At 43.2% G+C, this 25,171-nt stretch overlaps 1 protein-coding gene across 3 annotated transcripts in view; it reads right to left on the bottom strand.

Moving 5' to 3' along the window:
• The window catches only part of ITPRIP (inositol 1,4,5-trisphosphate receptor interacting protein), a 141,288-nt gene that overhangs the window by 70,425 nt on the left and 45,692 nt on the right, over positions 1-25,171 (bottom strand). Inside the window, exon 1 of one of the 3 annotated variants that reach the window (XM_085603456.1) lies at positions 21,894-22,042. The exons of the other annotated variants lie outside the window; for them this stretch is intronic. The gene's annotated coding sequence lies outside the window, so the exon portion shown is untranslated. Of the gene's footprint in view, positions 1-21,893; positions 22,043-25,171 lie in introns of those variants that run through there. 3 annotated transcript variants of the gene reach the window in all.

Below are 25,171 nucleotides of genomic sequence, written 5' to 3'. Positions count from 1 at the left end.
AATAATGTGGCGCTCTAACACCCCTTTCTTGTGTCTTTCTAAAATGTCAGGTGTGAGAGCTAACAATGAAGTTCTGTATCATGAACTAAGTACTACGGGGCAGATTTATGTTAGACTTGCGCCACTTTTACGCCGCCGTTGCGTCACTTTTGTGACGCAGCGGCGGTGTAAACCCTGCGCCACGTTGCGCCCTATTTACATCGTGACGCATCTATGGACATGCGTCACGGTGTAAAGCCCTGCGCCACATTAAACCTGCGTCAGGTTTAATGTATGCAGGGTGGGCGTTCCACCGGAAAAAGCCTCGGAAACGTGACGCAGTGAAATCTACAAGATTTCACTCAGTCACTTTTCCGACGCTGCTGCGTCAAAACCTTAAGGCATGACGCAGCATGTTAGGTATGGGCAGCCCCTAAACATTGCTGGAGTTGCGTCATTCTTGCGACACGACTCCAGCAATGCGCCGCCCTTACGCCATCAGATGCGTCACGCATCTGTTTATCCTTGCGCCACGATGCGCTGCATTGTAAATGCGGCGCATCTGTGGTGGCGCAAGGGTAAACTTGCGTGACGCATCTTTCCTGGCGCATCCCTGCTGATTTGCAGGGATGCGCCACGAAACATAAATCTGCCCCTAGTTCTGGGAATCAGTTCTTCATTCCAATTAAGTTTTTCAACTCTTCAGGGTGCAATTGTTGCTGACCAGTTAATTCAGCAGAGGTCATGTACGTGCTGGTCTCTTCCTGACCACCTAGGATATAGGGATTCAGGGCCTTCCAAAGACACCTGCATGCACCTTCTGAATATTTCTCTTGTTGCTGGATAGTCAAGTAATAGAGCAGAGGAAGCAAATTGCCTGGTGGGACGAAAACCAGGGGACCAGTTACCACTAGATGTTTCTTCTGCTTGTCCCTGTGGAACTTCCCTCCTGCCAACGAGGGCGAGAGGGCCGATGATGTGAACAAAGAAAGCTGCTGCTGCAGCAGAGGAATCTTGAGGTCCGGTTTGAACCGGATGTTTTGCAGTACATTGCTGAAAATCTTCATAAAGGGTTCGAAAGTCTAAAGAAAAATAAATTGGGGGGAACGAACAACCAACCCAGCGTCTGTACATAGGAAGTCAGCTACAAAGGCTCACTTGTTCCCTATCTACTGCACCTCTCACAGTGAGTTTTGGTTTTCTGTTGTTTTTAATGGAACCATTTTGGTTAGAACTACTGATCCTTATCCAATTTCTTTAATTTTAGGCGTACTACTCATAATATTGTTCTCATTTTACTAAACTAAGTTTGCAGATCTTTATTTCATCACTTTTTTTAACAAGTGGTTCCATATTTCTCAAATGAGTTTTCTCTGAGAAAGGCCTTACTGCTACCGCCAAGCTACCAAATATGAGCTGGGGATCACTAAAACAAGCATTGGCATAGCCAATAGGTCTCGCCTTTGGGACCTTATAATTGTTTAGCCATAAGGTCCCAAAGGCGAGACCTATTGGCTATGCCAATGCTTGTTTAAACTGTGCGAATGATGCTTCTTTACTGGCTGATTAAAAAAAAAAAAACTCTTTTTGGTGGATGACACCCTGCTAATATCAAAGACTGAGAAGGGCTTGAGATTCTACTTGAGAGATTTGTCTTATGATCCACCTATGGGTTAGTGGTTAATGTCCAAAAGATTAAGCTTATGACATTAAACCCACACAACAAATCTAAAGGTAAAAAAATGATAGGTGGGAGTAACTTAAACAGTGAGGGAGCTTGACTATCCTGGGGTAATGATATCTGACTCACTCGTGTTCTAAGCAAATGCTGACAAGTACAGTTTTACTAAGAAACAGACCATGGCCTGTCTCTAAATCCCTTAGGAAAACATTATACCAGCCTATATCACCTGTTCTCGATGTATAGAGCTCAAGCAGTAAGCGGAGCCATTTATGGATTAGATTTATGGGGGCATTGTGAAGTATCTAGCTTTGAGAAAGCCGAAAACGCTTTCAGAAGGACAGTGTTTGCTCTGCCTTGATTACTTGCTATGAAGAATCCAGTATAAATACTATGTAAATACCACAATACTACTCTGCTCCCTTTGAGAATTGATTTGTCCATGATCTATTGCTGACCACATGAGGTTGAGGCCAATCCTGTACTGGGTTTGGGTGTGAACTAGTAAAGACTTGGTGTCCTACAGGGAGAGTCTGCGTGATGTGATAGGGAGGTGAAATGTGAGTAAAATACTGTGGTTGAGCTATGGCACACTTGTAGACCTTGGCCTGTCAAACTATTGCTCCGATGCGGACTTTTTTTCAGCGCGAGCACACGGTTTCGTTAATGAAAGGTTTTGGTATTGCCTTAACGACCAGAGAGATTTGGCGTGCACTTTGGGTGAGTTGAATTGGACTATAATTTTGAAGACTAAATGGATCCGATACAACCTCCCACAGCCAAATCGCTTTACATAAAGTTTAGATTGGGGACCTTAACAACTGCCTCTTTCATATGTAAGTGGTCAGCTTTGGGTAATGACAGCTTGTGCCCAATTTGCATGCAATATGAATATGTAATATCTCGATAAGGGATATGATGAAGAAAGTGTGTAGATTAACAGGAGTCATTTTTTTCAAGTTATTTAATTCTTAGGTTTCCTATTTTTTTTTTAACCAACGTATCATTGCCAAGTTAAAATAATAAATAAGATGCAATGAATACATGCGCCGTGAATTGAAATAAGTTTGTATAATTTTACTTTTGTCCAGCAGGTGGCAGTAAAGTAATTTAATTAACAGTGAATTTGAACGCTTCGCTTTTCCATTTTTATCCGCCTTTGAACCAAACGGACTCGATATTAGAAATAAAGCTGTAAGGAATGGGCAATGCAGGGGTATGAGTGTTTCGAATCTCCCCCTGCTAAACTTCCACAGAATGCTCCATTCCTTGAACATGAACAATTTTGCCCAAGGTGTGAAAGGTTCTATCAGTGCAGGAAAATTGGTATACTGGGGTCCGTAGAGTCTGTGAAAAGCGAACATCAGTAGCTTTGTAAAACTTCCCATTGACAACAAAAGAAAACAAGGAATGCGCGTGTGAAAACGCGCTGAAAGTTACAATTACAAACATGCTACGAGATGCGCTCTGTGGTGGGGGAGGGGCATTGAAGCGAGGCGCGCGCGCTTGGCCGAGCGAGAGGAAAGCCAGATGACTCCTCTGCTCGTGCGCGTAACCGCACACTGTATGCCACACAAAGCTGTGGTCGGACTTAGAAAACTCCACTCCTAAATGTCTCGCCAGAGCATCGCATGCGCTGGCTCAGGCGAGACCTAAAAAAATTAATTGGGGGGAGTTTGGATTGTTTGGGCCACGTGGAAGCTCACAGCACACATCAAGACCGTGGCCTCTTTCAACAGAAAACGAACAATCTGATTTCTGCTCTAAATGATTTGCCCTTATCTTCTCAGTGAGTCTTTCCTGCATGGACTAGTGTACCGGGATGTACATGAGACTCAATTGCAAACTTCAAGGAAGTACAAAATTGTGCAACCCTAATAACTCTAAACTCAAAATGCAGTATTCACAGCTATATACTCAAGGTCTTCACTGGCACACGATCAAGAAGATTGCTGGTTGCGAGCTAGTTTGTCTAGTCAACAAGGATCTACAAGGTTCGGTGTGCCTCTAACTACAAAATGAATTGTATTATACAAGCCAATTAGATGCCTAAGATAGAAAACGCCAAACAGACTGCATACCTAACTGGACAAACATTAGATATCTGTGGGTATAGCCTTGCAACCTCAAAGATATTACTTTTCTCTGCTCACCTGTTTGGCAGAAGTAGACTTGAGGCTATTCAAGCAAGGACTGAAAATCTATCTCCTTTTACAGGATCTTGGTTTACATTCTAATATTTAACCTTGATTAACACTGCTTGTCCATCGTCTCAAGAAATTGGCAACTAAAAAGTCGATGACCCCAACCCTGCCTCAATGTAACCCTCTCCCTCCTCAAAAGCACTTTTAAATGGGCCTCAACTCGGTTAGGTGTAACATAAAAACTAAAAATCAAATACATTATTTTTTTACAGTCCTATGGGACAAAGTTGATTTCTTCTTCTGGGTGTGGTTGTGTAAACCTGAGGTGATCACAACACTGTACATCAGACAATATATACTCAAAGGTATGGCCTTGAATCTTCAATTCCAAGTACAAGTTAGTCCTACATCATGTTTCTGCTCGAAATGCTCATGATCTACGTCTTTCTATCCAAAAAATTATTAAACATTTGATATTTCTGGTTGTTGATCTGGAATTCCAGATGACCAGGAGGTCTAGATAGCAAGTGAGTTTAGGCACTGATGAACTTAGATTTCTTAATAAATGTACACTCCTACAGAACACTTCCATGCAGTTTTTATAGACTAGATTACTCAACTCTCAATGCAAACTAGAAATATGTTTCTTACCACATTTAACGGACAATGCCTCACAATGGGTTACTGGACTAATACCTGGCACTGTCCTCAGTTCTTCTTCTTCTGCAATCTGAGAATCTTTCTGGTTTTCTTTCTTTCAGCTTCCGCAGCCTCATCCGCGATTTCTTCCCCATTCCCAAAGGGATTCTTGTATTTTATGACGGTTTTATCACACTGGATAACTCAGATCTGTCATCAGGCACAATCATAGCACTTCAAGATATTTTTGGAAATACTTTAGATATTCACTTTTAAGCTCAGTTTCTGAACAATACCACACATCATCCTGCTCTCTAAGGACCTGGAATTCTATCATGCTGGCTTTGCTGGCTCAGCGCAGAGAAGAGTTCCTGTTTTTATCATTTGCAGTGTGTAACCGGAATTCATTTAACACAATATTTCTCTGATTTAGTGCTTTATTTTCCGATAGTAAAGCTCGGAACATGTAATCAAGCTTTACCTCTTTCTGTTTATGAGCTGTGGTGTCTAAAATAAAGTACTTACTCAGAGAAATGTCGGGTTAGCTGAAGACACTTTACTCACTGCAGGAACATAAAACAGGCGCTCAAGTCTGCTCTGCACCAGCAATGCCCCTGGGCTGTTCCATACCCTCTTGCCATCCACTGTTTTGAAAGGTAATAAAATACTGACATATCTGAATTAAAGGCTCACCCATTTAAAACCTGGGATTAAAATGCATTTCAAGGTAGGTGTTCGTCACAGCTAAATGACTGGATGTCAGAAGCAATTTGTGTGAATTAGGCGTGGTGATTGGGTTATGAAGCTGTTCTCAGTAGCTGGTGGTGCAAGTCTAAATGTGGAATTATTTGGAATGCTATTCTTTGTACACGGAGTGATCGTGAGTTTTCAGAAATGTGCAAAGTGAAAGGAAAAGAAGGAAGCGTAGGTTTTAATATTAAGGGCCTGATTACGAGTATAGCGGACCTGGGAACGCCGTACTCGTGGTGGATTACAATGGTGGCAGTGGGACCACCACAAGACCACCGCCCCTGCCAGGATCCCACGGCGGTGGTGGTGTGGAAAGCAGTCGGGAATCGCAGTAGTGACGATGCCGGCACTGCCGAACAGATTCAAACCTGCCTTTCTACCAAGAATTTTTGATTGGAGGAAAGGCATGTAAAGAGGCCCCCAACAACGCCCCTGGGGAAGTCTGCCCATGGGGGTACATACAGGGGGCACATGATATGCCCCCCCAAAAGTGCACGGCTGTGCATGCACTATGTGGCAAGCATGACATGGTGCATGCCACACCGTGCATGAATGTGCTGTAGGCACTGTCATGGCAGCAGGTTGCGGTTTAGGCTCTCCTATTAGCCTAACATACCTGCCACCATGACACAGCCGCTGCACTGCCCGCCAGCCCTGGATCCAACTCGGAATGCGGTGGTGGTCCCACAGGAAGACCATCAAACTCGTAATAAGGCACTTAGTCTCATTCTGGTTTACACTAAGCACAATATAGAAATCACCCCCCAATCTCAGGTAGTAATCTCAGTAAATAAAATCTTTCTTCCATATCATCTAAATTTCCCACTTTCTCAGAACTCCACATATTGGTTACTGATGGCCTTTTTTCCCATTCTATTTCAGTGAAGCCAAAAGGGGTAGGCTGGGTGGGGATGATGATGATGCACCATATGGATGTGCATGCATGTCTGTAGATAAGAGCACCACATTACAAAAACAAAGCAGCAGTCTGCTGTACAGGGAAGAGGATTTGAACGTCCCCACAAGGGTCAATTAAGTCCAGATGCAAGCTACGCCCTCCTTTGCAGACGCCAAATGTAGGGCCAATAAGAGGGAATCCATTTCCGTTGCTTATTTTCATCCACAGACAGTTTGCCCAGCACATATAATGCAGGCTTTTCTTTCAAAAGTAACAATGCCTCCCACAGGTAGCAGAGTCAGTGATGAAACAATGATGAAGGGTTCAAGTTAGGTAAGAGGGAAGTTTAATCTCCGCCACCCCAAAGGTTGGTTATGTTTCATAGGCTCGCTGGAGACCTCGTTACTGTTGCATTATTCCAAACTAGGAACACCCCACTTTTAAAATATAAATTACTAAGATACATTTAAAAATGTAATACAAATTTAAATTGACAAATTAACAAATTAAACTTAACCAAATAAAAAAACAATTAAACAATTTGCAGAATCAATAATCAAATAAATAGTTGAATAACACTAAAGTAATATTAAATGAACTACAATGTAATTATCTTCCCAACCTACTCTCCTACAAATTCATCAACCAATACTACATTACAAATTACTTAGAGAAAAATTACACGTTTAAAATTAAAAGCTATAGTTTTAACAAATAACAATAATGAAAGAACTAATACTAGCAGTAGAAATGAATGTACTAACTAATATATTAAATTTATAAGAAAACGAAAACTATTTCAACCGTATTTAAGTAAACAATAATAAATACGATAATATCTTTAAAAACAATACTAAAAAATGATACTCCTATCCTTAGATATTCTGTGGCACAATATTTTGGTAGTCACAATAATTTTAACAAAATATTCATGTTGCACGATATTTCTGTTAAAGTTCACTACCTTTAGGGCTGATACTTAATTGCTATTATTAAGTGTTACAGCTCTGTAATTGTTATTAATTGGATTATCATCAATATTATTTCACTACGAAATAATAATAATCAGTATTACTATTTATATATAATATTATTATTATTGGTCATAATATTATTACTGTTGCTATTATTGTTGCTGTTGTTTTTATTATTACAATTATATTGTTAGTAATACGTTATTTTTTTTAATACTACATTTGGCATTGTTACATTATCAAGTAAATACTTTTTTCTGAAGGGAAGCCATGAAATAACAGTGACATGGACTTTATATGCTATCACTGAGTAATGATGTCAATTAGAATCTGGGCCCAAAGGTCTGAATAGACAGCAGGCCCTGAAAAGGGAAATTCTATAACTTTTTGTTATTCTGGAATGAGATGTCCAGGTATTCTAACTCAAGAATGTTTCCTGAGTGCTATCCATGGTCAATCACTCATTCAGCAGTATGGGCTGGAAGTGATATGTACCTAGCTGTTGTCTAGATACCCCTTATCCACAGAAATGGCTTGGAGCATTTGTTCTTTGCAATCAGGTGCAGATTATCTTCGATGTCCTAAACTTGGATCCTAAATGCCTTGACATTGCTTAGGCACTCAACAGGAACTGTACAAAATGCGGCATTAAGGGGATGGAAGCACAGTGCCTCACATCCCAGCAGAGTTCATCCCTTTGCATTATGGTGAATGCAGGTCACAATTAGTGCTTACTAGAATAGAAGTAGTACTATTTCATTAAAGTTGGTGCAGGTAGTGCTGTTCGTCTCTAGACGTGTTTCTGGACTGTATTCTTCATCAGTAGAGATTCAAAACTAATTTTATCAGGGGTTGCTGAGAATGCTGCCACAGTCCTCTTAGGTCTCAGTACCTCTCACAAGCGCACAGGTTCATCTCTAAAAGCTAGTCAGCTCAATGGCTCAAAGGAGCCTTAATAAATAGAAGGGGGATGGGAGCACAGTTCCTCACATCCCAGCAGAGTACACCTCTTTGCATTATGGAGAATGCAATTCACAGTTAGTGCTTACTTGAATATTAGTAAAAGTATTTCACCAAAGATGGTGCAGGTAGTGCTGTTCATCTCTAGACAAGCGTTTCTGGATTTTATCTGTCATTAAAAGAGATCCAAAATTTATTATATCAGGGGTACTGAGAATGCTACCACAGTCCTCTCTGGTCTGACTACAGCTAATATTCAAGTGAGCACAAACATCGTACTGTGTGTACCATAATGATATGTGTCGAACTGTGTCCCATCCCCCTTCTGTTCAAAAAGGTTCCCTTGAGCCAGTAAACTGATAAGCTTTTGGGCATGCACTTGTGTGCCAGTGAGAGGTACTGAGACCTGAGAGGACTATGGCAGCATTCTCAGCAACCCCTGATAAAATGTGTTTTTTCGATCTCTACTGATGAAGCATAAAATCCAGAAAATAATGTGTCTAGAGATAAACAGCACTATCAGCACCGACTCTGGTGAGAAAACTACAGCTAATATTCAAGTAAGCAGAAACATTCTACTGTATTTACCATATTTCCTGGGCGAAGTGTGCTGTGGTGTGAGGCAGTGTGCTCTAATCCCCATCCTGTTTAAAAAGGCACCCTTGAGCCAGCGAGCTGACGAGCTTTTGGAGATGCACCTGTTTGCCAGTGAGAGGTACTGAGACCTGAGAGGACTGTGGCAACATTCTCAGCCACCCCTGATGTAAATCGTTTTTTTGATATCTACCTATAATGGATATAATCCAGAAACACAGGTGTCCAGAGATGAACAGCACTGTCTGCACCAACTCTGGTGAAAAACAACAGCTAATATTCAAGTAAGTACAAACATTGTACTGTATTTACCATAATGCTAAGGGGTGTACTGTCCTTTAATGTGAGTGAGTGTGCTCCCATCCCCCTTCTGTACAAAATGTAGCATTCCCAATGTATTCATGTGCACTACAGAGTTTTTGATTTCACTTATGCGCTCAAAGGGCATCCACAGACAGGAAAGACTGTGTTTTCCTATGAAGGAAAAGTTCCCCCAAGTCTGACAACTTTCTCTGAGTGATCTGATATTCAGCCTTGCACCTTGCAAGAGGACCTATGTTCAGTACTCACAGTATGTATGTGCTCTCCTTCAGGTAGGTCCAGACAGCTCTGGGCTACATTTTATTTTTGAATCCGCCAACAAAAGACTGTGCCCTCTAAGCTGTTGCACTGGTGTTTCAATTTGTTTATTTTCCAGGTCAGCTCCTCACAGTACTCACTCTCTTGTCATGTCTGTCACTCTTCCTCCACTAAAGAACCCAAGTCCCAGCAGCGGTCACACTTCAATTACTTTCTGGGTCCAATACTTAGCTTCCATTCTTCATAAACTCCATAGTACATTGGCTTCTCAGGACCAGCAGTCTGCCACCACTCTCGGTCTACAATCCTTGATACATTCACTCGTTTGTCTCTTGGGATATGTTTACACTTCAGCCCATCTATGGACTTGTTCACTTGTCTGGCCCTTCACTCAAACCTCTACTTCAGCGGACTTTGGTGTATTTTCTTTTTAGGTCATCCTCTTTGCTTCAGTTCTTCTACTCACAGCATTCACTCATTTGATCATGTGTTCTGCTTAAATTACAGATTAGATGGTCCGGCCGTATACACACAATTCAGATAATATATTTCTTTCATTCTTGCTTTCTTGATGGTCAGTTCACTATAAACAATCTTCTAAAGCATTAATCAATCAATATATAATTATTACTATGATGATTGTTAGACATGGCACATTGGTGTGGGTCTCTCCTCCATTTTTTCGCTGTTGCCTCATATGTTTTTGCTGGTGTTAGTTGCTCAGGGCACTGTGCCACTGCTGTCCAGTGCCAAAGTGCAAGTGCTCCTTATTGTAAATTGATGTATGATTTGTGATTCCATGATTGGTTGGTTTGGTTTACCTGTCAGACCCTAGTACAGTGCACCAGGAGTGCCCAGGGCTTGTAAATCCAAATACTGCTGGTGGACTTGCAGCACTGGTTGTGCCACCCACAGAAGCAGCCTGTAAAAATGTGTCTAAGGTCTGCCATTGCAGAGCCTGCGTGCAGTCTGGTACTGTCATGCTGACTGGGCAAGTGCACCCACTTGCCAGTCCCTAAACCTTCCCTTTTCTTCATATCAGACACCCCTATGGTAGGCCTAAGGGCAGGGTGCATTGTAAGGATAAGGTAGGACATGCCCTGGTGTGTGTGGCATGTTCTAATAGTGAATTACAGCCATTTTCGTTTTTCACTATTGCAAGGCTACCTGTTCTCCATAGACCAGAATGGGCAGTTTGGTTATTGCATTTTATAATCTTAACGGACTCAGGGAACGTGGTAGAAATTGGAATTTAGTTTCCCTGAACTCAGGATGATAAAATACATCTTTTAGTGAAGTTGGTTTTGACATTCTGTGTTTGAAAATGCCACGTTTAGAAAGTAGGCCTTTTCTTGTCTAACCATTCAAACCTGCTACTGCTAGGCTGTGTATTCCTTTGTCTGGCTTCTGTGAGTGACAGGGCTGGGGGATTCCAAGAGACAGGATGAGTCAGCCCAGTGGTGAATAGAGAGATCTGCATCTAGATGGGTGGGAGGAGTTGCACCTGGGACCTGATTAGAGCTGTGCCTTCCCTCCACAATGCTGGCTCCACCTCCTGGGGAGTGGCTGATGTCCCTGCCCTGCACAGTGAATGAAGAGAAGGAATCCTGTCAACAAAGTGCTCCAGGGCTGTAATTGTCTTCCACAATGCTGGCTCCACCTCCTGTGGGGCGTCTGATGATTCTGCCCTACACTGTGAAAGGAAAGGAGAAGTCTGGTACACAGAGTGCTCAGGAACTGGTTTGAACTGGGCAAAGGCCCCTCTGCCCTCAGAGGACAAAGGATTTTGGGGTAAAAGTATTGGGACCCTGATCCCAAGAATTCAGATAAGATTGGGAAAACAAGAAGAACCTCTGCTGAGGGAAGGAACCAGAAGAAGCTGAGGAGGAAACTATCCCCGAACCTGGGGGATTGGCCTGCAGTGGTTGCCTTACTGCCAAAGAGAGGAGAAAGGAACTTTGTGTGTACTTTTGCTCAACTTGTAAAGGATCTCCAAGGGCTTGGAAAAGAGCTTGCCTCCTGCTGAAGTCTCAGGAACAACAGACTTCACCCCCCAGCTCCCCATAGTTCTTTGGAAGTGCCTGCTGCTGTTGTTGGGCCTTCTGAGGGACTGCATGTCGCAAGGAACTGGAAGCGCGACTCAAGAAGGAAAAGCGTGCCGCCGTCGGAGCTGTTGTCGTCGCATCTCGTACAGTGTGATGCCGCTACAGCATCGCATCGAGCTGAAGCGTCTCGCATCATCCAGGAAGTTTCTTGCAACGCCGAAGAAGCGTGTCGCCATCGCAGCCATCGTATCTGATGCATTGCACCGCATCAAGAGAAGAGTCTTGCATCGAGGAAGAAGCCTGTCGCCATCGTAGTTGTCACATTGCACCACATCAATAAAAGCACCTCGCATCCATGGAGAAGCGTGCCGCCGTCGGAGCTGCTGTCGTCGCATTGCGTAAAGGGGTGTCGCCGCTGCAACATCGCATCGAGCGGAAGCGTCTCTCAAACATCGGAGAAGAGTGTTGCTGCCAAGACCGCTGTTGTCGCATGGCGTGAAGGTGTCGCCGCTGCAGCTGAAGCATCGAGTCGAGTATTCTCGCAACATCGGAGAAGCGTGCCGCATCTGGAAGATCTTCACTTCTTTATTTCTTTGCACCAAAAACTTCATCGCATCAACATCGTTGCAACACTTTCGTTGCCCTGCGTGTCGCTTCTAAAAGGTACATTGACTTAAAGTGTCGCATTTAAGAACTAAAGAGAACTAAGCAAAATTCTACCATCTAAAGTTACAGTATTGTGTATTTTTGTCGTTTAATGGTCTTGTGGTAAATCTATATAAAGAATGCTTATTTTTGATATAAAACCTGTGTGGTGTCCATCTGTAGTGTTGTCACTTGGTTACTGTATGTGTTCACAAATGCTTTATACACTGCCTCTGAGATAAGCCTGTCTGCTCGTGCCAAGCTACCAAGGGGGTGAGCAGGGGTTATTTTAGGAGTGTGCCCCCTTACCCTGACTAGAGGAGAGGGTCCCTATTTGTCACAAGTGCATACCTGTGCCAACTAGAGACCCCCAAGTCTAACAATGATTATTATTATCATTATTATCTTTTTTATTATCACTTGCACAATGTCATTTTGCTTTGGTTTGAATGAATACTTGCGTCAACTCTGATTGAATTTTTCACTCCGCCTTTACTCTCAAACTTCTCATTGCTGTACTGGATTGTTAGGTTCTGCTTCTCTCCCGGTCAGTAGTACCTTGCAACGCTCATATTTGGTCTTAAGACTGCCTCAGGTATTTGCAGTTCTACCACTGCTCCTTTAGCTGACCGAAACCAGGCGCTCTTGCAAGCTACTTTAAAGTTTAATATTAAATAACATGGACATGCCACCTCAATAAATAACTTTCAGCGGTCCAAGCAGATGCTCGCTTCTTGTGTTTGCTTCCTTATTGTGATCGTGGTTAATTAATATAATGTATATGTGTCTTTGACAAAATCATTTTCAATAGCTACCTATAGTAGCAGCATGAATAGTTACTATTCCTCAATTGTTCTGCAGAGAGAAAACAAATCCCTGTGCAGACGGCATAGGTGTCAACTTAATAACAAGCCAGACTCCATCTGTATTACTTGGCTGACAACCCTGGTCTTATGGATAGGAACCTAGTTAAACTCTGAAGCCTCCTTTACACAATATGTTAGTTGTTATCTTCAGCATCCATCAATACAAAAGAAATAATTGACACAGAAAGAAAAATCATTAAAATCAACCACAGGATCACATGTACAACCGAATTTGAGGTCTATGTCATTCGATGCACATGTGGATTACAATACATCGCAGCACTATCTGCATGTTGAAAAAGAGAATCCTAGAACATATTCGAGCTGTGAAAAACAAAGGCTACAACAGCCAAACATATAGCTCTATGCCAAACTAATGATTGGAGATGGATGGAATTATTTGGACTAGATACTATCCCACAAAGTGAAAGAGGGGGTATAGACGGAAAAAGCGGAGACAACTTGACATTACATTATCAGGCTACGAACAAAGAACCCGAAAGGTCTTAACAATGATGAAGAATTTCATGTACACTTATGAGTCAAGGAGTAACATTATTCAATGTGAAAACTTGAACAGGACGTTTCCTTTATAAAATGTGTGTACTTGGAAATTGAAAAGAACACTTTCATTACAAAGTTGCAACTAGAACTACTCCGTTGGTACTATACCACCATTAACTTGTTACACTATGTAAGAACATTGACAACACTTGAATGCAATACTTCCAATGCAATCCACAGCAATAGCATGCGATGACCGTATAGATTTAAATTGGCAATTTGAAATAATACTATATCAAGTAGACTTCTAACGCTTTTGAAAACGACAACTGTGCAAATAATAGAATACTAATGTCTATTTCCAGAATTGTAAGTTTGTATTGGTACGTTTGTATTAAACACTCACTAGATCGATGTGCTATCTAATCCCATGTAAATAATAACAAAGAGTCTGTCTTACGTGAATTGACGTAACACATACAATTAAGAAACTACAACTCCCAGAAGTCCACATAATTGAACGAGAGGGGAGTGGTATATAAATACGATGAGTAGAATTATCCCTCAACCGTGAGCGGGCCCTGTCGGTGAGACAGACTGGCTCTGTTTGAACAATAAACACTGAAGATAAAGGATTTCTGAGTGTGGTGTATCTTTGGCTCAAAATTAATCCAGGCCATTGGTTCGGCCTTACTGCGCGCGCCGGGGAGGAGGTGGGGGGGGGGGGGGGGGGTGTGTGTGTGTGTGTGTGTGTGTGTGTGTGTGTGTGTGTGTGTGTGTGTGTGTGTGTGTGTGTGTGTGTGTGTGTGTGTGTGTGTGTGTGTGTGTGTGTGTGTGTGTGTGTGTGTGTGTGTGTGTGTGTGTGTGTGTGTGTGTGTGTGTGTGTGTGTGTGTGTGTGTGTGTGTGTGTGTGTGTGTGTGTGTGTGTGTGTGTGTGTGTGTGTGTGTGTGTGTGTGTGTGTGTGTGTGTGTGTGTGTGTGTGTGTGTGTGTGTGTGTGTGTGTGATATATATGTGACTTTTCAATCTTTGTTCCCTTTAATTATCAGTCATGGATTATTTAGGCAGCCATAGAACACAATTAAAAATGCTTTCTATTTATATTTGCTGTTCCAAGTATGCACAGATAAGTGCTGAAAATAGGTTTTAGGTGACTGCTTATTTTTATACTGTCTCGGGACATCAATATAATGAGCTTGCAACCCTAATCTCAAGACTGGAAGTTTGTTGCAGGATGAGCACAATATTTCCTCCACCCTCGATCCCTGGACCCTGAATAATGCCATAAAAGCAATAGTTTAACTTATATATGAAACACTACGCCAGCCCTCAATAACATGCTGAGTTACTTCAAGTGTTACTTCAAGTGTCTTGGGAATACACCCTGCATTCAGACAACTCACTACTCATTCTCGCCCTTCACTTTCACACTCACCCTGCACTCACAGGGATCACAATGTACTCACACTGATCACCATGTACTCACACCACCCACTCACCCTGAGCTCACAGTGACCACACTGCACTTATGCCACTCGCCATGAACGCACACCTTTCTCCCTCCACTTACCCTGCGGTCACATGAGCCCACCGCTCACTCTGCACTCACAGTGATCACTCTGCACTGACGATGCTCTTGCGCTGTTCAGCCTGTACCTCGCCCTGCAGTCACATGATCACACTACTCACACTGCTCATGTGACACTTCACTCACCTGTCCCCCTCACTGCTCACTCTGAAATCTCACTCAAACAAGCCCATCACTAACCATACATTCATTCGTCCCACTCTGCACTTACATCTGCACCCAAATTCATATGGTCACCTCACCCACCCTGCAGTCACTCCTCTCACCCTACTCTCACACTGTTGCATCGCTCACCGTGCACTCACATGGGCACTCCTGTCACCGACACAGCGCAGAGGGCTAATGTGCCTGCTACAAAGAACGGGTACCATGCAGATCACAGAACTAAATGTGAGTAAACTACGGGTAGCCCTAAAAAAGGGAAATGTTGGTCAGAAAAGGGCATAGAGAGATGAGGTGCATTGTTGGCAAGTGGTAGTGAGGGAATTCATGGAGAAGGAGGAAATGGGAGAGGGGGCACCAAAAAAGACTGTTGCACTGTGCGCGACCCGTGTTAGGGCCAGCCCTGGTTGTGAGTCTTAGCCCCCCCCCCCCCAGCAAAGTTCGGGTCTAGTTGCGCACATGATACACACATACACACATCAGCCCTATATTATATCACTGTATTAGGATGTGGCCGGTTGCCATTGAAAAGCAGCTTTACACTATGTTAAAACTTGTCAAACCATTAATATTTACACCCTCTAAAAATATTTACCTTTAACAAATAATTATTCTTATGTTTTATGAGTTTTTACAACCTAGGTCACAAAAATTATAGACTAAAAATGTAGTGGAATCCCTAAATGTAAAATGGCGTATGCTGCTGATAACAGCAATACAAATACATCAAGTACTCCAGAGGTACATAGCAAAAGGAAATCGATGAAAAATAAAGTATTCAAAGACCGGGCTGCCACACTTAACACTAAAAAATGCACTTATGAGTTCATATTCATAGTCTCCCCGTATGGTCATTTTGTATACAATTTTGATGTGAATCGGGGAATACCTTCGAACATTGAGCTTTCCTTCTCTTGCTTCCTGCCACAAATCACCCCGACTGCACATAAATGGTTGCTATGGAGGGCGGTGAGAGTTCAGACAAACAAGGGTGTGTTTCTGTGGGATCATGGGATGTAGTGCGGGCAGTGAGCCAATCAAGGGACACGGTTATAGCGTGCCTCGTCAAGGAACGGATTATCAGTGTGTCGCGGGTATTAATGTATTTATGCACACTCATACTTCTTAAGCAAGTACTGGCTGATAAAACCGAAATGAATTCCCTAAGGTGACTTTTTAACTATTCATGAATTTTGATACCTGACAACAAACACAAGTATTGTCTGTGTGGCGTTAATATTGTAGTGTTTGTTTTGTACTAATTATTCTGACACCACTTATCAGGAACAAGCAAAGCCAGTGCTAAATGCGGAGAGAATGAATTAGTCATACAGACCGAGAGGTGTAGGCTATCCTCCCCACGCCCAACCTCTCACTCAGCAGCAGCTGAGCCTGCAAAGAACAGTAATAACACTGCATCCGCACCACCTAAACATGAGCGCTAAACAAACGCAAAAGCAGAGCTTCGATTGCAGAAGAATAAGTGCCGGACCCAATTGTTTCTAAGCAGCCCGCTGGCACCTCTGGAACGTTGGGGTTCAGAGTACCAGGGCTGGCTGCTCTTTATTTCTCCTCATGCCACTTCCACAGGCCCGGGCTGGTCGTAGCGGCCATCGGGCGTTTATCCAGGAGGCTGGACGGGTGGAGGCCGGTTTTGTAGCGATGGGGGCCGGTTTTGTTAAAAGGTGCCGGTTTTGCAGCGATGCAGCTATATTGGCCTCCCAGTAACAAAAGCAGCAGTACTAGGGGCCGGTTTTGTCAAGCAGCAGTGCTTCACACTTGCAATCCTCCCCCCCCCCACCGTGGGTGGGGGCCTGTCCAACAAAATTGCCAGGTTGCTTTGTGTTCCCAGTCCGGCCCTGCACTTCCATCAACCAATATAGTCTTCCTGCCACTACATCACCCTCTCGTAGGTTCCTTTTCATCCCTGCTTTCTCTGTTTGCTTTTGTTTTCCGTCTGTCTCATCCTCCTTCTTTCCCCCTCTGCTGCTTTTCTCTGTCTTGTTCTGGGTCAAAGTCTGATAGTTAAACAGAAGTCCGCTGCAAGTCCTCAAAAAAAGCGCTGGCGGGCATCATCTGCAATCACCAATTAAACAAACATCAAATCCACATTATAAGATACACATTAGGTCAGGAGACCCGCTACTGTTACAGGGCCATGTTACCAGTCCTGTGGTGTTGTAATGAATGCACCTCCATTGACCAAGGCTTGTCATGTACTTACTTTGCAGTATTCCTTTCTCTGAGTTTTCTAGCTGGGGATTGGAACCCCGAGATGCAGGGGAAAGACACTGAGTTATTCTTTTTAAAGACTGTATTACTCTTCTCTGCTCACTGCCGCCAAACTGTAGAGTGTCTCTGCGTTATCTGCAATGAGGTACTAAGCGACTGTTCAATAAAAAAAGAATGTTTAAATACTCATACTTTTCGGGGGCTGAGCTTTACAAGTTTTCACCTTATAATACACAGAAGACGGTAGATAGCTTCTGGAGCATCTGGAGAACAGCGGTGACCCTGAGTGGGCGTCAGAAGGCATGGAGGTAAAGCTTGCGGTTTGAAAGCGAGCATGGGTACATCCTGTAATAGACAACTGACATGCCCATGGATGGAAACCTGCTTCACTTTACTACTGGAGTGATGTGCGGCTACAGAGCGCAGTGACGGGATAGATCACTGTAACTGGAACACGAGGACCGTTGACGGTGGGAGCCGCTAGAAAAGATGCGTTGGTCTTCACTACAGGAACCTAAGAATGCACCATACACTGGGATACCATTCGGATTGGGAATACAGATGTACTGAGGCGGTTCCTGTGATATTAATGATGTACTATGAGGGAAACGGGGGTTGTCCATGCCGAGACCCTCTCTGAGTCTGTAGGATGAAGATCTGACTTCTGTGGTTACAATCCAAGTCTAAATGTGCCCATGTGCTGTTCCATGAGTTGACAAGTGACAGCACAAAGTTCTACTCACAGACCTTCGGTGCTTAACAGGACAGTGTGTGCTAAGCTCACCCAGGGAGCATTGGTTTTATAGATGAGAGTAAATGCTGCCGTAGGTGCTTCAGTATTAAAAGGGATGTTATGCTGGGGGAAATGCTAATAGTGTCCGTGGGTATGTATTTATTGAAGCTTGCTGGGTGAATTCCTTGAATTTTGTGTAGTTGCGGTTCGTCTGACACCCTGGAACTGACATCTTCTCTGCTGGAATGGAAATCAAGAACTATATCCCAGATACAAACCCTTGGTAGGGGTTGTGGTAGTTATGGCACCCGATAATATCCGATACCCTGAGATTCGGTATTTATTGGGTACAATACATTGCATATTACAAGCTAAGCCTTTCATAATGGGGATTAACATACAGATGGAAATACTTTCAACACCAAAATCAGCATGCCCCAGCATTTTCTGGACATTTCCCAGGTAAATATTAGCAGGTTCGACCTACGATATGTATCTGGGGTAAATTGCGGGGTGCAGACATTATCATACTGGGTAATCACTGGATAATGTAAATTTCACACAATTCCTAATTCTGATGTCTGCACTAAAAGGGATTTGCGGAAGGGCTTGAAATGTCCAGCCCTATCGAGAACAGGGCATTAGTGTTATATAGAGACCGTCACTGGTATGGGCAGGATGTGGTTGTGTCGGGAGGAAAGAACCTGAGTAAAGCACTGGACAAGTGCAAGCTGTAGCTCCTGACTCTGCAATGCTGGGGGTGACTTGGCTCAGGTCACTGTTGTTGGGGCTCTGACAACTTGCAGATTGGATTCCTTACCTTGAGGCGGCTTTCGGATAGATTCTTTTGTTAAAGGATAAATATGATCCAGAGGAAAAGTAAAGATTAGCCTAGATACAGAAGTGCATTAGGCTGATATTAGTATGAATTATGGCTCCTGAAAGCAGAACCCAATACTTGTTCTAGATAAAGGTTCTCATGGACTTTCTTTTAACTGATCTCTGTGTCAATGATGCATATTAGAGTGATTACAGCGATGAAACCAGGACACAAAAGTTATGAATGTTGATTCTCCACACTAAACAAGGGGCAAACACTTTTTTTTAAATGAGGTCTATTGGCTTGGCTTTGGCTAGTTGCCTATAAAATGAGCTGGTAGCAGCAGTATAGCTGGTGTGTTATGGGCCTTAGTGCAAGGAAGGAAATGGGACCTAGGTTGCTGTTTGAATTCACAAATACAGCAATAATCAGGATAAGTGCCCCCCTCCCACCCCCAGGCCTCTAGGGCTCACAGCCACTGCACCTGCTGCACTAATGGAAGTCAAGCCTCTGTGTGGTAGCAACAAAGACTTTGCCTCTCAGCTGAAATATTACATGAGATGCAGCACGGAATGCTGTGGTGCACTTTCTACCACTCCCCATAATATAAACATACAACGAGGCAAAGCAGCATGCAATAATATGGAATTCCATGGTAAGCTTTGAATATTGCTTTCGAATTTTGATTTCCAGCACACATATTAAAAGGATAAGTATACTCCCAATACATTTTATTTGTTTCGTTGGCTAGAGCTTTTACAGACACAATTTAACTCAAATATTAAGAAATATGAAAATCTCTACAAAAATGCACAATGGATTTTAAGGTATTCCTGTGGTTGGGAGCCACATGTCTTCCGGCATATAAAAGTCTATGTTACAAAATGAGACTAACTGTTTGGTACATACAGATTTCTCAGTCAAGCTGTTGTACTTTTTCCAGGTCATAATCATCTACGACTGCTTTAGACGAGGATATTTCTGAGAGTGATATTGGTCTGTTGTCAAGCCGCTCACGCTTAGAAGTAACTGTGGCTTTATAAAGTGCTACAGAAATATCTAGGGCATTTATTTATTCAATTCTGAACAACCTGTTGGAAACACATGCGTTATCCATTCTAAGCCTCCTCAAGGTCAGACATTCCAAGACGAACTTTATGGCCAAGCCACTGGTTTCTGTTCAAGTTTCACAAAAGTTTCTGACTTGACGCAGCAACTGTGAAAGAGGCTGATGGACTCTCAGAACATTATCTATCATAGAGTTACAGTTAATGACAAGATCCCATCTCTTCTAAAAGAAACAGATTATGGGGCTTCTGAAAACACACTGTATAACACATAAGGACATAAAATAAATATTATAGTGAACCATGGTGTACTGTGATATTTACAACGCATAATACTCAAATCTTCGCCCATTCTGACTTCTCTGCAGCACCACTGGGCCTGGGCTATATTCTTAGGAGAAGAGCTCTTTGTCTCCAAAGACTCCATTCCGAGCAATCCTCACTTTTAAAGTCCATGGTTCCTCCTTGGCAGTGGAAGTGCCCTGTAGAATGGCATACACTACCCCTTCAGCCTATATGTAAGATATTGCCATCTTTTTTTATGTGACCAGGTAACAGATCAATGTATGATGGCTCTTTCACGAGGGTACCATTTAGAGGAAGTACCTCAACGTTCAGCCTAACAGTATCATTCAGGTTCGGAGAAGAGATAGGTGAAAATAAAGTTTTAAAGTATCATCAAATAATAGATGTTTCAGCATAGTATAAAGTATATATTTCCATCGCCACCAACCAGGTCCAATCAATCACACTGCTCAGCTGAGAAGACATCAGATATGAGCCAATGACAGTCCAAAGCAACGTGAAGGAGAGGCTAAAGAGAATCGAGTGTCCTATTTTCAGAGCAGGTTTGGACAATAATGCCCTTGACTCTAGACAGAGGTGGACTGGAAACCAAAACCTGCCCTGGCAAAACAATCAACATAGCCCGACAATGCAAAAGACCACATCTAGAAGAGGGATATGGTTGGGCGGGGCAGCCCATCCTGCTCTGACTGCAGGCCCTAGCCTAAAGCCCCTCGGGAAGATGCCGCAGTGCCATAAGGGCCAGCAGGCCCCGGCTCTAGCCATGCCGCTGTACTCTGGGGTGCACTTAACAAACACTTACTCATCCCTTTAACAACTCTGGTAAAATTCCTCTATCAGGACATCTCTGACGATTGCTTCATAATTCTTTAGAAATTAGTTCATATTTAATAACAAATTAACAAAGGCAGCAATATGAAATTAGCAAGAGTGGAACGTGAAATAATTGCAATGTTCCAGCTAATATTATGAAAAGGAAAACATGTAATGGGACTACTGAATTAATCTCAGCCAATGGCACTCAAGACCATATTTCTCCCCATCATTTTTTAAAAAATATATATTGTTCCGCTCCAAAGAGTGTCCCGCGATATGCAAAGGAACCTTGGTCCTGCTCCAATAGGAACAGTCCAGTCTAAACTGCCAGGACAGGTCCAGGAAGGCAAGGAGCCCAGAACGGAACCTGTCTGGGCACCAAACCGCGAAGGCCACTCTGCAATTTAACATGTTTGCAACCAAGCGCACCCTATGGTGTATATCATGCTGCTAGTTTACTAATATACTACTAAAGCACAATACACAAAGGAATGCTCACTCGTAATAAATCTAAAAGGCAATTCATACGGTTAAATCACCGGGGTGGAAAGTGGTGCAAAGCGGCTGCCCTAGTGCAGCAACACCGGGGAAGCAATAGCGAATCCTCTTAACACCCAAACGGCACCCCTTGGTAAATCGCACTGGGTTTTAATTGCAGACTTGGGGGGGAGGGGGTGAAGTAAATCGGCCGCTCCCTCCCTATTCCTGCGCACCACCACAATGAGCCTGCTGTGTCCATCTTTAACAACACTCTGAACATAACACATTTAACTGATGGCGACAAAGGAAAAAAAACGTCAGACTGAGCCCTCAGTTTCTCTTTGTGTGTCCTTTCTCCGCAAAGCCGCCCCTCTATGTCTCGCTGCATGCCGCCTGCTTTATTGGTGAAATAAAAGCACGTCTCGAGCCTACCTCTATCCCTCTCGATGAGCGTCCTCGGAGCAAAGCTCTCGTTCGAGGGAATGACAAAGGACACCTGCCGGTGCACGCACCGCTCTTACGTCACCTTTGTTTGTGCTATAATTGGCGAGGTGTGGCAATTGTGACTACCTCCGCCCAACCTTAAATGGGAGCAACAAACGAGCGGCCAATTAACGCTAGTGAACAAGCTTTCAAATCTCTCTCGGCACATTTACGGACGGATTTCGGTCCTCTTACAGTTTAATAATCTGAAAAATAATGGATTGCTGCGAATCTTAAAATAAAATAGCACCCGTAGGGCCTTACTGCATCTTTATTTGATCAGGTCAGACCGAATCAAACGAGGCTAGGGCACAAGTCCTGAAAAAAAGAAGTGGGGCACTAACCAAGTTAACTTAGCAGTAGGCAACTGACATGGTGTGTGACATCACAGCAGATGACATCACACGTGCCTCGAGGGAAATGAGCTCCCAAGAAGTGGCATTAGTTATTAAGACCTCACACATATGTTTAGCAGGTCTCTCATGAGTACATTTAAGCTCATTTTGAGATTTAATAAATGAGATTTTGTGTTGGGGTTGTGCCAAAAAAGTGGTGCATCTCCAACGCAAAATCTGGATCTCAGATAAAACATTTTTTTAAAACTCTGCCACAAATGAATTGGCAAGGAGGAGAAACATGGCAGTAGATTTGCTCTGCTTAACTGGCTGCAAAGTCTGCGTTTTAAAATATCTAATGGGGATAAGGCACCTGCTGCAGGTGGGCCTAGTATATCCAGGGCCGGACTGGGAACCAAAACCGGCCCTGGCAAAGTGCTCGGCCGCCTCCGGCGGGGTTTGGGGGTGCAGCCGAGCTCTTTGCCTGGGCCGGTTTTCGGCCGATTTTGTTACAGAGCCGATTTTGCAGCCTAGCTGCAAAAATGACCCTGCAACAAAAACGGCCCCCAGGGGCCGAAAACCAGCCCCCACCCGTGCGGCCCACCGGGGGAATGCCCGGTGCCCGCTACGGCCAGTACGGCCCTGAGTATATCTCAGGGAATAATTCTAATGGTAAGAAAACTCTGGAGGTTAACACGTTTGCTGGAATGTCAGTGTTTTCTAGTCCCAGATTTGAATCAAAGTAGTATAGACGGTTAATGTGTCTCCTGCAACGTGCATCATGTAACATGCAGATGACCTATTTTTATTTTATGTTAATGTGTAAGTGGGTTAGTGCGTTAGTGCTTTTAACATAGAGATCCTTTTGTTACTTGCAGGTCATAAATTGGAATGCTAACATAGCACAGTGAGCCATGAAGGGCATGTGACTCCTACACCTTGTAACCCTCACTGTCTTATTTAACACATCTTGTGCATTGATTTACACACTTACATGCTTTATTGTCAATGTATATTACATGCTTTATTGTCAATCTATACTTGTATGTTATGTATTGGGATGAATAGAGCTATAAGAGAAATAAAACAGTGATATTTAAATTCCTTACCACCCGAATAGAAGCCTCCGCTCAGCGAACATGTTGCTCGCCACAGTGCCAAAAATAAAGAGAGCAAGAGGCGGTGGCCGCTCTTTCTCTTATAATGCGGCTAGGTTTTGGAATGCCCTTCCCCCCATATACGTCAGGAATCTAATCATCTGTCTGTCCGGAAATTACTTAAAACGTGGCTCTTCAAAATCACTGGTCAGTAAAGGTGTTCTCTTGGTCTGTGTCTGCAAACAGCGCTGGAATGCCTCAGGGTAGCTATGCGCTCTAAATGTTTCTTTTTTTTAATTCATTTAATTTCATTTGTTTCAATACTGGGACAGACCAACACATCTGACAATCTTACAGTGCATACATATCTCTTATATACAGGGACTAAACAAAGTTAAGATTGCCTCTCTAAAGTACCTGTGAAGTGATAACAAGCAGTGTGCCTTTGTTTCTCCTCCTATGCATTTGCATCTGAGTGTGAGGCTCCAGACTGCACCCAGCCAGGATCATATTGGAACAAAAGGAGGCCTGGTGATTCTTTAACTGGGCCTTTATCTTTGGCTCAGCTGGAGCTGAAAATAAAATAAACCCTGCCTGCCTGCACGTTGCTGCTGGGAATGGAAATCAGACAATGAGCTTGCGCTGCTGAACGTGTCCAGGTGTCTGAAAATTACACACAGACAAGTTCAGCAAATTTCAGAGGGGCCCAGCTTCTTGGCAGGGTGGACGGCGTATGTCCTGTGAAAACAGTGGGTAGATGCCGTCTACCTGCGCATACCCCCGACTTGTGCACTGAACGAGGCTATGTTTAATATAAACGTTCAGACAAAGCAGCCGAGATCTGACCTTTCCAGATCAAACCATGTGACATTCAAGGATCTATTTGAAAAGCCACTGCAAAGATATTGTTTCTGAGCGAACTATGTTAATTATTTATCTTGTGCCAGAGCCTCCAATGCTCTCGATGACTCGCTAGTTTCTATGAGACTGTTATGATTGTATGTTGTTTTGTTGGTTTGCTGTTTCTTCCTTGTACCTTTCATGATTGCTAAATTATAAAGTGCTCTCATACCCCCTGCGGTCATGTTTGTGCTATATAAAACCTTTTTAAATATAATAAATATATACAAATAATGACCTCTGGTGTCATCAGTGCTAAATTGGAGCCAGTGGTTGCATGTTAAGTCCATCAGCACTCATTTTTGGGGAAGGCACTTATTTTCCCTCAGTAAACTTTGATCCAGAGCAAGTGAAAGAAAAACACAAAAGAGGGAAAGAAGAAGCAAGAGAAAAACACAGAAGGGGAATGAAGGAGGGAGAGAAAGGCAGTAACACAGTGAGAAATGGGAGAAAGCATGGATGAAAACTAATCTGCAAGAGTGATATAAAGAGGCAGAGAGTGTCAATTGGTGGATTAAAGAGGTATACAGCACGCCGGCCTTCAATGGGGCAGGCCATGGGTATCTGAGCAAAACGTTGGGTCCTAGCACTTATTTTCTTTTACAAATTGAGGACTGGCAGGCCAGCATGTTATATTTCTATTGACCAGTTTAAGGTCTGCATTCTCATAGTTGCTCTCCACAGTCGGAACACACATACTTAACACAGTGATCAGCTTTTCCCTAATCTTGGTTAAGGAATGCATTTAAAAATCTGCCAATGCCTTTCACTGTTATTTGAGTCTAGACCCATAGCACAGTGTTGTAGCTATAAGCTGATTTAGAATGGCTGCTAGTGGAATGTTACGGTATGAACTCTGGTGGTTCTTGGAGCCAGTTGAAACCTAGCTGGCCTC

This window comes from Triturus cristatus, chromosome 1_2 (assembly GCF_964204655.1).
Source record: "Triturus cristatus chromosome 1_2, aTriCri1.1, whole genome shotgun sequence".
In the NCBI taxonomy this organism is placed as follows: domain Eukaryota; kingdom Metazoa; phylum Chordata; class Amphibia; order Caudata; family Salamandridae; genus Triturus; species Triturus cristatus.
Note: the sequence above shows the minus strand (reverse complement) of the source record. Positions and strands in the feature narration are given on the sequence as shown.